At 38.4% G+C, this 12779-nt stretch overlaps 1 protein-coding gene and 1 pseudogene across 1 annotated transcript in view; one reads left to right on the top strand and one right to left on the bottom strand.

The window, feature by feature from the left end:
• Positions 1-12779, bottom strand: part of SAMSN1 (SAM domain, SH3 domain and nuclear localization signals 1) — a 78066-nt gene that overhangs the window by 54311 nt on the left and 10976 nt on the right. The window lies entirely within an intron of this gene.
• LOC116634214 lies at positions 2741-2838 on the top strand (annotated as a pseudogene).

Here is a 12779-nt window from a genome sequence, read left to right as displayed (position 1 = left end):
TTTTTTTTTTTAAGATTATTTATTTATTTGAGAGAGAGAGAGAGCACACACAGGCAGAGGGGCAGAGAGAGAGGGAGATACAGACTCACTGTTGAGCAGGGAGCCCGATGCGGGGCTCGATCCCAGGACCCTGGGATCATGACCTGAGCCGAAGGCAGACGCTTAATTGACTGAGCCATCCAGGCGCCCGATACTTTCATTCTTTTATACTTCTTTGTTCCATTTCTTTTTCTTTTTTGTTCTGTTTTTTTACATTCTAGGAAATTCCATTACTTTTTCTACTAATGATCTAATAAACATTTTTAACTATAATATTTTATTTTGCAAAAGTTCGGAATGTTCTCTTTTTATAACATTCTGTTCTTTTTATTTTTAATAAAGCAGTAAAAATTAATGAAGTCAACTGTTATTCAATAATATGGATAATCTTAAAAATATTAAGTGAAAAGAACCATTCCCAAAAGAATTACATGTAGCATGATGCTCTTTAAAAAACAAAACAAAACAAAAACAAAAAGCACATATACACAGTTTAAAAAAGGAAAGAGTAAGGAACACAGCATTTAGTATAATAATTCACTTAGGGGAGGGGGTGCAGCATAGATAGATATAGGTTATTTCTGAGGTCCTATTTTGAGACTTTATTTCAGGGGTTTATTTTAATAAGTATATTATTAAAACTAAAGAAAGTGGGTCTTGAAAAACATTCTGTTCTTAATTCTTGGTAAGGCAGTAAAATGTACTGGGTGAGAGGGTGCACTTGTGAACCTGGTAGATGACCTGGGTTAAATCCTGGCTCTGCCATTCAATAGGATGTCCTCGGCAAGTTCCTTCGCCTTTCTATTAAATGGACATGATGGTAGTGCACACCTCAGGGAATACTATGATGATTAAGTGAGATATTATTATAAAATCAGTACAAAAGTGTCTGGCATGCACTAGACACCAAGAACTAAATACATAAATGGAATATGTTCTCTTTCTGATGTCATTAATTACCATTAATTTTCTTTTCCATCTGTCCCTTTCATTGCCTTTGTTTTTCTCTGATTTCTTTCTTCTGCTTGCTTTGATCTCTGTCTTTCATCTTTGAGGCTTTCTTTCTTCAAATGCCTAGCTATCTTTGGCTGTTGGTACATCACTAAGAGCATGGTATGAAAATCCTCACTAGTAGCTCTGTAACTGGGTGGGCTTATTAGGTGAGCAGGCAGCAAAGAAGCCTTCCTAGCAGAAGACCCCCAGATGGCAGTTTCTGGAGTTCTATTCTCTGAGGCCATTCAGGTTTGGCGGGTGATAACCATCCCATGTCCCAGGAGGGCTGCGGGGGAGAGGAGGTAGCTTCCCTGCAGCTTTTGAATGCTGCAGCTCGGGAGGTCTTCGGTGCACACTGCCTCGCTGCACTGCACATGCTTTGCTGAAGGTGCTGAGGCTGCCACTGGCTCTGGTCCTTCCTTCACCTTCCACTGTTCCTAACACTAGCTGGCGGCTCTCCTCACCTCCTTTTACCGAGTGTTCTTGTTGGTGTGGGTTTTCATCTTTTTGGTAAATGTGTTCAGGTAATATATATATACTATATTTAAGCACTAGTTTCGCCAACTGTTTCTTCATATTTGTATCACCTCTGACTCTCTTTCATTCTGTCCTTTAAAATATTTGTGTCTCTTTATCTTATTTTGCTAAGCTCCTAATTATAGGGAACATACGTCTAAGTACACACACACACAAAACTGATCCCTGTCACTACCCCTCCTACCTTATAATTTTTAAGATTGACGTAGGACATGGCTGTTGGCATGACATGTAGGAAGAAGCCCAGCCACAAACACAAAGCTTTTCCAGGGCAAGTCCATTCTCACATTTAAGTATTTGTGCTCTGTAGACATTTGCAGATGCTCTTCATGAGCACAGTCTTGTGAAATATTTTGCCTTTTAATTCTTTATAGATAATAAAAACAACAATAAAAAACTTAACATTTCATTAAAAGTCTTCAAAGTAATTTTTCAGCTAAGAAAATAATTCAGTGTCACCTGGATCATACGTCATTAGGCTGAAAGGAAATTTTGTCCGTAGTACAATACTGACCAAACAGATTGAACTAACTCTGCACAGAAGTGTTTTCTAGTTAATTTTTATCTGAGCACATGTAAAAAATACTTTACATGTACTATTAAAATCCCTGCTTTTCAGAGTCCATCGTCTCAGGTTCTAGAGGGGAGAGGGGTGGGAGGATGGGTTAGCCTAGTGATGGGTATTAAAGAGGGCATGTTCTGCATGGAGCACTGGGTGTTATACACAAACAATGAATCATGGAACACTACATCAAAAACTAGTGATGTAATGTATGGTGATTAGCATAACAATAAAAATTAAAATAAAAAACCCCCAGCAAACCAAAAAAAATAAATAAATAAAATAAAATCCCCTGCTTAATTCATACTTCTTTCCCCAGAAGCACGGAGGAAGGGAGACTGTTCTGATCAATAGACCATGATTTCCTGTCTTTACCTACTGAAGAAAAATGCAATTAATAAAATATTGCTGAAGAGATATATATGAGTTCCTTTCCTCAGAAAAGCTATTCTTAAACTGGAACAACAAAATCATTTCTATTTCCTTTCTACCTTCACTCATCAAAAAAATCTACAGCAGATTCAAGAGTGACCAGACTGTTTTTCATACCTTACCATTTGAAACTGCACTAAAACTGTAAAGCTATGGGAAACAGTAATTGTATACCCTATCGCTTCTCGGCCTTTTGGCTAAGATCAAGTGTAGTATCTGTTCTCAGTTTAATACCCTATCTATTTAAAGAATCAGAATCCTTTATGGGATCTTCCTTCCCTCAACTTTGGCTACAGTATAATTAGTTTAATTATGATTAAACTAATATGCAATTAGACATACTTTAATTACATATTAGTTTAATTACAAAAGAAATAAATAGACTATGATGGTGGCGGATGTATTTAAAGTAAAAATGTTTACCATAGCAAAATCAAATTTCAGAGTGCCATATATATACACATACACACATCACATGCATGTGCACATATACATGTGTGTATATGTCTGTATGTGATATGAATGTATAAATAACATGTATATGTTCATTTGGATGGAATTCCTTCTTTTTCTCTTAATAAAAAGGGTAATGGAAGAGCCTCTTAGGAGATCGGGTACATTGTAAATAAATACACATTATCCTCCCTGACCAAACACACACAAAGTAAGGTTTCCACATAAAGTGTGAAGCCACAGTGAGGCGCAGCTCTTCAGAAACACCCCCTGCATTCTAATTTTAAAGCATCTGTATTTGTCATTTCTGGGAAGGGAAAAATCAGGTGGTCATTTACAGGACTCTACAAGTATGTTACTCACAACTCAATTCTATGCTCCTTTCTAGCAAGACAATTTTCCATAACTCTCCTGCTATACTTCTGAGAAATGAAGTCTGGTTTTCTTCATTGATCTGCAGTACGGTGAACCAAAGAACCAAGCTAACATTCGCGCCCAGCAGCCCAAGAAAACTGACTGACTGAAAATTAAGAGCTAGTTGGAGAGAATATTGGATTCCCTGTTTCTTTTCAAGGGCACAGGATTCTAACCACCCAAAGTGGCCCCTACAGCAGTTATACATTCTGGTGACTAGTCCTCTGTTGAGCAAGCCTGCCTTGGGGTCTGCTTTTCCTCATGCTGCCCATCCTTAGAGGTCCTGTGGTGTGAGGAGAACATGTGTGCTTTGGAGGACTGATGGAGGTCTGAATTCAGACAAGCTATATAACTGGGGACCAACATATGACCTTTCAAAGTTTCAATTTCCTCCTTGGTAAAAGGGGGAAATATTTCTTCTTAAGAGTTGAGTTTAAATCAGAAAACATCTATAAAATTCCTCACACAGAGAAGGTCTTAACAAATGCTAGTTTCATTCTTTCTCCTTCAGATGCAAAGGTAGAAAAACATGAAATCGCTAGGGATTCAAGCCCCACCCTCATTCTGGGATGTGGTCACAGTGTGACCCAACTTCTTGGTAACCTGTTCAGCCTCTGATTTCCAAAGCCTGCACATGATGTCCTTGCTAGTTCAACCTGATGTTCTCTCATTGTCACATGCTCTAGTGATATTTGAATATGCTACTTATCCTCTGCCACCAAGTAGGGGAAATTTCTACAGGGGAATTCAGTTCTACTTTCACTTACCTTTGGGGATAAGCATTTAACTGTGGATTTGCAAATGCACTTCAAACAAACCCCACGCTCTTTCCCATGACCGGAACATGGGAATGTTCCCCTCAACATCTCTGGCCTTTGCCTCTCTGTACCGCTCTCCTCTTTTCTCCGACCTGGTCATGTTGGTCTTTTCGCTGTGCTTGGACACCATTCAGTCTGTTTGTTTGCTTTGCTTACCCAGAACGCAGAGGCCAGGCTTATTGCTGGCACTAGCATAGAGCCTGGCACAGAGAGAGGCTTCGGAAGCATTTGTTGAATGGGTGAACACACTAAACTCTATAGGTTTGCCCCCATTAGGGGCCATCTCCTTTGGACTGACAAGTATCAGGATCAAAATATCAGAATGCATACTCCTAAAAACCAAGAGGGATTGTGGCAGGCAGAATAAATGTTTAATTAGACATTATCAGAAAAACATCTTGCAAAAATTTCGCAGCATACAGACTACAAACCACTTCATAAAATACTTTCTCCTTTATGGAGAAATGCATAAGATATGTCAACATACCTCCTAATGATGATAATGATATATTATTGATTTATATAACATTCTTTTCCAAGGCTTGAGCACCTTTTAACATAAATTATTTTACCCTAACAGCTTTCCTATGAAGTGCTTATCCTGATTTTATGCATATGGGAAACTGATTATTTGAATTTCCTCTTCTCCCAAGTCAGTCCCTGATTCTAGGACTTTTAATTGAGCCCGTGAGTTTTCCTGCAAAACATTCATTGAAATGAAATACCTCCTTACAAGCTATTGAAAGAAATTATATTGGTCTCATCTCCACTAAAATCCTGGCCCTATAATTCTCTGAATATTAAGTGCTTGACTTAAACTTATCAACTCATCCTGTGGAGATGGTTCTTTCGAAAACTAACACTTCTTCTTTAAAAGAGAAAAGAAACTTCCTTTACATGATAATATATTTAGTGGAAAAACAGGGATTTTGTTTCTAGTTCTTTGTGCAGTTGGTAAGTATGTTATATGGTTCACATGCAAAGCCAACTTCTTTGTACCAGCAAAGGTCAGCTCCTCTTCTGGCAATCAGTAGGTGAACGGAAACTACACAGTACCACCTCGAGAAGGCACCAATCTAGAAACTGTGACATCTGTCACTGGTCTTTAAGTCACTGCAGCTCTGGCCACCAGCTTGGAAACCCTTAACATGTGTCAAGGCATTTCTTATGACTTCCTCTTGCACTGGTGAGGAGGACTGGGCATAATCCCTCTAGTAGGTAGACAGAGAGAAGACTGGTGGGATTTGAATCCCCCATAGGCATAAAATGTTGCTTCTGGGCTTCTCTTATCATTCTTGTGCTCCAAGATGTGGAGGACAGCCCCTCTTATTTGTTTAATAAGTATTTATTGAATGTCTCCTGTGGGCTTGGCATTCTGCCAGGTGTCCAGAGATGGAAAGGCATGGGCACTGCCTTCCAAGACTTTCCTAAGAAGACAGGCAGACCAAGACACAATGAGAATCCAATGTAACACAGTCCGTATCAATCCAGGTTGCAACGTGTGGGAAAAAAGAGACAATTGCTAATTTGTCTGGAGAAGTAGGGAAATAATTCACTAAGAAAGCAATGTTTGAGGTAATATTGAGCCAATGGGGAATTTGCTGGGCAGACAAGGAAAAAGAACATTCTAGCAATGAGAAGAGTATATATTTGTTGTGGTGTGGAAGTGGGAGTAATTTTTATAGCAAGTGTGTATGGTAAACAAAGAGAAAGGCAGATGATGGGGCTGCCAGATGGTTTAAAGGCAGGCCATGAATGGTTTGGAGGTCATGCATTATGGGTTGAATTGTATCTTCCCCCCCCAAAAGCTATGTTTAATCCTAACCCCTGGTACTTCGAAATGTGACCTTATTTGGAAATGGGGTTGCTGCAGTTGAAAACTGGAGTAGGTGAGCTCTTAAATCAATATGACCAGTGTCCTTAAAAGATGAGGGAAATTGGACACATGCATGCACAGAGGGAAGACTAAGGAGAAACATACAGAGAGAGGCTGTCCATGTGAAGATGACAGCAGAAATTGGAGTTATTCTACCACAAGCCAGGGACACCTGGGGCTATGAGGAGCTGGAAGTCAAGGAAGAATCCTTTTGTAAAAGCTTAGGGACAGTATGGCCCTGCCAACACTTTGATTTGGGGCTTCTAACCTCCAGAACAGTGAGACAGCCACCTCAGTTAGTGCTACTTTATGGCAGCCCTAGGAAACCAATGCACTATACTAAAGAGTATAGATTTGAATATAATGGGAGTACACATTTGTATGGGATGGGAATTACTGAAGAACTGATTGCCAAAACAAGAGAGTGACATGACCAGATGTGTGTGTGAGACAGAAGGCTCTCGCTGAAATGTGAAGCTTCGACTGGAGATGGGGAATGGAGAGAATTTGCAAAATTTCCAAAGCTCATTGACCACTATACTTAGGATCTCCTCGTCTATGAAATAAACAAAAAGGATGGAGAAAAGATCACTCTTCTCCTTCTCTTAGTTTGGTTCAAAATGTTATAGTAGAGCTCTCCTGTCTGTATAATGTTACCTGGATAAAGAAAGGGGCACACTTTGAAATTCAATCCTTCCAGACTCCCTTGTTTAGTGACGGGAAGGTCACACTGAAAAATGACAGTACTCATACTATGATACTGACACTTCAAATGATTTTAATATTGATATTTTGATATTGATAAAAAAACATAATTCAGTTGAAAATCTCATAACCATGAAATGAATAAAATTAATTTTCCAGTAGCAAGCCATTTGAGTTCCCAGAATGGTTTTCTTTGATCTTTATCTTAATTGGAGAAACTAATTTATATCCATATTTTGAAATGTCTATTCCTAGGCAAGTAAAAAACTTGTTAAGACACATACTGTCACTAAGATCAAAAGTAGGGATGCTGGAGTAGAGCTGGTATTTCTGTTAGGTGTATTTCCTAGAAATATCATGAATTGTGATGATAATTGGCAGCTCTGATACAAGCAAATGACTTTTTAATTGGAGTAGGTGGCATCCAAACCTCTGACACTTGTAAGGCTATATACCCTCTAGCTGTTTCTGATCTTAAATGGTTTAAATAGATCCTGTTACAAATACAGAAGACTTGAGTATGTTTTCAGTATTTTAAGCAACATAAATGCACACACACACACTTTACAAGTGATATATCTTTACTAAAGTGATAGAATTCACTAGAGAGCAAGAAGCCACTGTTAAGGCATTCTGAATCACATTCTGCCATTTCATCATAACCTCCTGAGACACAGCGTGTTGTACTTGCATATATGAGTAAATAATTTAGTGAATATAAAACATGTCTCAATAACTTCCACTTACTGAATATCGTAACTGATGTTACAGAAATATTAATTTTGGGGCACCTGGCTGGCTCAGTTGGTAGAGCATGCGACTCTTGATCTTGGGGTTTTTGAGTTTAAGACCCACGTTGGACATGGAGCTTACTTAAAGAATATATATTAATTTTATAACATAACCAAACATGTAAAGTATATGTTTCAGATTGTATTGTATTGAAGGAGTCATTTAACATGACTTACCCTTGTTTTAAGCATGAAGTATATAGTATTAAAAATCATGAGATCGTTAAATTAAGACTCTTCCTAAATAAACATGGAAAAACTTGTGTCCACGATTTTAGTATTCAGATGTCTTGAACACTGAGATATAAAATTCTGATATTCCTTTGGGAAAGTTAAGGCTCAGAGAGATGGTGAGGCTTGACTGAAGGAAGCAGAGCTAGCTAAGGGCAACACTGACTGAGAGCCTGAGCCCCTTCGTCGCGGTGCACACGTAGGGCCATGCTGTTGTCACGTGACCTTCTTCCACAGTGATAAGCGCTGGGTACACAAACAACAGGGGTTCTGTACTTAGTGATTCCTACAAAAATAGCTTTTTAGAGGTTGGAAGCCTTAATCAGTATTGTGTGATGATTTCTCATCCCACAAAACACATTTTCTCCAAGGAAAGACTAGATCTAGGATATTTGGGAGGGGCTGTGCACATGGATATGGATAAAGGGGTGTCCTGTCTCTGTAACTGATATCTATGTCAGTATCAGTGGTGGTCACAATACTCAAATAGGGAAAGACCAAACAAGTGGTATAGGCACAATGAAGAATGGTAATGGAAGTAAACCCAAAATACCCTATATATCTACATGGGGTATACCCACTGGCATTCATTTTTTCCACTCCGTTCTCCAAACACAATTTTTTAGTACTTATTATGTGCCTAGCATGGGAGAATGTCTCCATTTAAAAAAAAAGTCTGATTTGCATATATTATCTGGACTTCAGAAGAAAAGAGATGGCTAGTTCTGAGCCCATGCAACTGAGCAACATTTACTGATATCCAGCTATAGATCACTGCGTCTCATTTAATCTTCTGCACAGCTGTATAAAGTATTATCATCTCCTTATTTACGAAGAGGAAACTGAAGCACAAAACAGCGAACTCACCTAAAGTTAAAAAGCTAACAAGGACTGAACCCAGGCCTATCTGGGTCCACTGTCCCACAGAGCCAAATCCTTTATACAGAATAAAGTTCAAAGGGAATTAAGGGAGAAAATTGCAAGCCCAAAGCAGCACCACTCATTTCTTTAGCAGTCAGGTGTGCATATAAACCTTGGTTTTATAACTAGAGCATGGGCCACCTCCTCACCTTTGTCCTCTACCCCTTCTTCTGGCCTCTTTCCTTTCCCCACTTTCTATGTTGTAATTTTTTTCCAAAGCCTCACTACACTACTACTTCCTCCTAAGACCCCAATGGAGTATTATTCAGGAGCGGTTAGAGAAGGAAATTGAAGGCAGAGGAGGGTAAACTCAAAACCAAGCTGAGAGGAGAAGTTGCAGCAAGCACAAACTTACCAGATAGTATGCAGGCTTCGAAGGGATGGAGATGCAACTGGAGAAGTTATTGAAATTGAGCAGAGGTGAAGGGGAGAAAAACAGAAGGGATGTGCAATGAAACATGTAAAGCTAAGAAGAAAACACATTTTGCTTTGTGTGTATCATACAGAGGTCTTCAAGATGTATGGAAAGTATCTTCAACTATTGATGCTCTATTGATAATGTTAACATGCACACTAGCAGCCATACTGAGAAGTTCAGAGACAGTATTAAAGTTCAAAAGGAAGTCAAAGAGCTCAACAAAATGCTCCATTTACACCTGGATCTATAATTGCCACACCGGTGTTGAGATGCAGCTTTCCAAAATACATGTTTCCTTTTAACATCAGTTCTTGGGGTTTTGGGTCACCATTTATGCCAGGCAGAGAGCTGAGCACCTTCATATAAAATATCTCTTACCATCTTAGCAATAAGTCTGGGAGGAGGGCTCTGTTTTCCCCACCATGCAGAAGAAGCAACTGGGGATCAGACAGTAATGTGACTGTGTATGCCATGGATTCCAAATTTAACCTCAGGGTTCCTTCTGTTAAAGTCTAATGCGTTCCCCTTATACCATGCTACAAAACTTCTAAGTATAAGGCTAGCCACACTAAAAATGCAAAAACATTCAGTAGATAGTAGGGGTTTAATAAATATTGGTGATGGGCTGCTGTGTTTAATTTCAAAAGGCAAGCCATTGTACTATGTCTCCTTGTCAGTGGGGTGGGGAGTGGGGCATATGTCTAGACAATGGAAAGAACAGGGACATACCATAATTTATTCACTTCCAATTTCATATATAGAGACTGACTTTTTAAATTAGTCCTGTTTTTGTTACTGATAAAGCTGTAACCTCACCTTTCTAACAATTTTTTCAGATACAAAGTCCATACTGTTGCTTTGGTTGACAACTCATTGGCAGTAACCACATTTGCACTGAGGTTCTTTTGGCTGAATTTAAATTCAATTGTATTTTAGTCAAGGGAGACTTTTCTCCACTTTTATCAGAACTGAATTAATGCACAATAAATAAAGCCATCAAATTTACTAATTGTGGTGAATAAAGATATCCAACGGTTGCAGACTGTCAGGAAAAGCACATTACAGAAGCTAAGTACTCAATTTCAAAAAGCCTTTTAACATAAATATTTCAAAATCATCAGTTTTGTTACCATTTAACACCAGTGATTTTCATTTCCCACAACCTATTCTGACATTTAAAGGAACATTAAAAAAGAAAAAAGAAAAACCCTATTGCATCATATATGACTACCACCATATAATGCCTCTGACAATTTACTGGTTTAGAATAACGATAAAGACAGAAGGGGTTGGCCATAGTGAATCAAATGAAACCATTTTCACATGTTTCTTTTTGAGTTATGCTAATGTTATTTGATGCAAAGAAACACACACTCAGATATACATGCACACACCACCTTGAGATCCCTTCCAAACCCATCAGCTTGGTTCAAACATCTTAGGATTTAGAGTCATGACCAAATGATATTGGAAATACTAAAATAAGTGGGTTGCATACTTAACAATACTGGACATTTTCTTTAATCCTCTGACAGGGGACTTTTGTTCCTCAGTGATTGGATAGAATGTTGTGTTAGGGGCTTTAGGTCATACAGAAGTGTTGGGAGAGAGTTCCATGAGCACTAGAACCATAAGAAGGCAACCCACTAAAACATCCATACTAAGGAGGAGTTGGCAGAAAAGAGGGTTGGAAAATGGCAGCATAGAAAAGAGTTACCCATAATTTGAAGAAAGTTGCAAAAATGTGGCTTTTTAATCCATCTTGGATGTTAAGCTTGAAAGAACAGAACTATGATCTAATTAAGAAAATTGGATTCCATTACAGTTACTAAAGAAAATTATATCATAATCAAAGAGTTATTTACATTCAAAAGTATTTTATAAAATCTGGAAGATATAGGGTAAGTGGCCTGGTGGTTTGTTATCCTTTATCTGGGGATTTTTCTGCTCTGTGATTTATCAAAAGCCCCAAACACTCTCTGATGGGAGTTTTCACCAAGTCAGTTTGGAAAGCACTGAACTACCTCTGGGGATTTATCAGGTGCATCCATTAGAGGCTCTGTACACTTTCAAGTAGGCTGATCACATGGGCTTTGAGTACTGAGAGTTCCCAAGGGCTGCCTAGTGCATTCCTTTGCTGTGTTCTGAGCATGAGGTCCTTAAGGTGATGTAACAATTTTATAGGAATGGGATTCAGAAGACTTTGATTGAACTCCCAGTTTGGCTCTGGAACAGAGCTTGGGCAAATTCCTCAATCCTCAGAGCCCTACTGTCTCTTTTGGAAAATTGAATTATCTACTTTACAGGGTTTTTGTCTTACTAAATTAAGTGAGATTATCTATCTATCTATCTATCTATCTATCTACCTACCTACCTACCTATCATCTATCTATCTATCAAAAAGACTTTTGGTTGGGTGAAGATTAAATGGAAAATCAGGGAATCATGAATTGTTTTCTTCTATTCAGAGGTGATTCTCAAACTTTGGTGAGCATAAAACTATCACCTGTGGAGCTTATTAAAGAATGTCCATCCTAGAAATTCTAATTCAGTAAGTCTGGCATAGGTAGACCTTAGTAACAAATGCCTTCAGTGATTCTGATGCCCTTGGTTCATGGAACCACACATTGAGAAATACAGTTTTAGGACATAATATTCTAGCAAAATTGTGAAACATATTTTATTTGGAATCATCAGATGTGCTGCACTTCTTTCTTCCAATGTCATTTCTCTCCTTCAAACCTTCAGTTTCCCAAGGCCTCTGATTCTCATCTAGAATGAGCTCCCTAAGTCCCTCTCATAAATGAAGCTATATCAACCTTTCAGATCCAAATAGCATTGAGTTCTAGTAAGTGTGCAATGACAAGACACCCAAGTTAGAACACCACACATTGCCTAGTTATTTAAAATTGGGTGATAGGTTTTTACCATTTTACCTTTCAAAATATAAGGCTCTAAGTTTAGGAATATTTTCATGGGAATTAAGTCCCATCCCCAAGATGATGACTTAATATAATCCTCAACAGCTATTTATTCCTTCACAAAGTTGATTCATAAATATTTATCCCTGAAAGAGATCCTAGTGGTTACCTAGTCTTATCCATTTATTTTACAGCTAAGGAAATTGCAGCCTATACCATCTGGTTTGTCCTCCAACCCAGAATCTTCCCACCCAAGGGAAGCCCAATTGAGAACTAAGTCTACACTTAGAAAAATGTCCCCCCTGAGCCAAGCTTTGCTAGCCAGCATCAAACAGGAATCGGTGTCTTAAATCATAGTAACAATTTCTTCACATAAGTAGGATGAAGGGCATTTGGGTTAACTTTCTGCAGAGTATCTAATTTCACGGGATGAAAAAGCAAGATCCTTGATTCATTTCACAAAGAAATACACTATTCCAACAAAACAAAATTACCCAGAACTCTTTTTACTTCAAGTATTGAAAGTCTAGCATTAAAAAGCATTAAAAAGTTACTTTCTCTAAAAACAGATCATCTGCCACATTCCGTAGTAAAATCTGAATGCCTCTCGGGTCATTGCTGCCTCGGGCATTTTTCCCCATTTTCCTTCCACACGTACGGAAAATTTA

The sequence above is a fragment of the Phoca vitulina genome, unplaced genomic scaffold, assembly GCF_004348235.1.
Source record: "Phoca vitulina isolate PV1807 unplaced genomic scaffold, GSC_HSeal_1.0 scaffold8, whole genome shotgun sequence".
In the NCBI taxonomy this organism is placed as follows: domain Eukaryota; kingdom Metazoa; phylum Chordata; class Mammalia; order Carnivora; family Phocidae; genus Phoca; species Phoca vitulina.
Note: the sequence above shows the minus strand (reverse complement) of the source record. Positions and strands in the feature narration are given on the sequence as shown.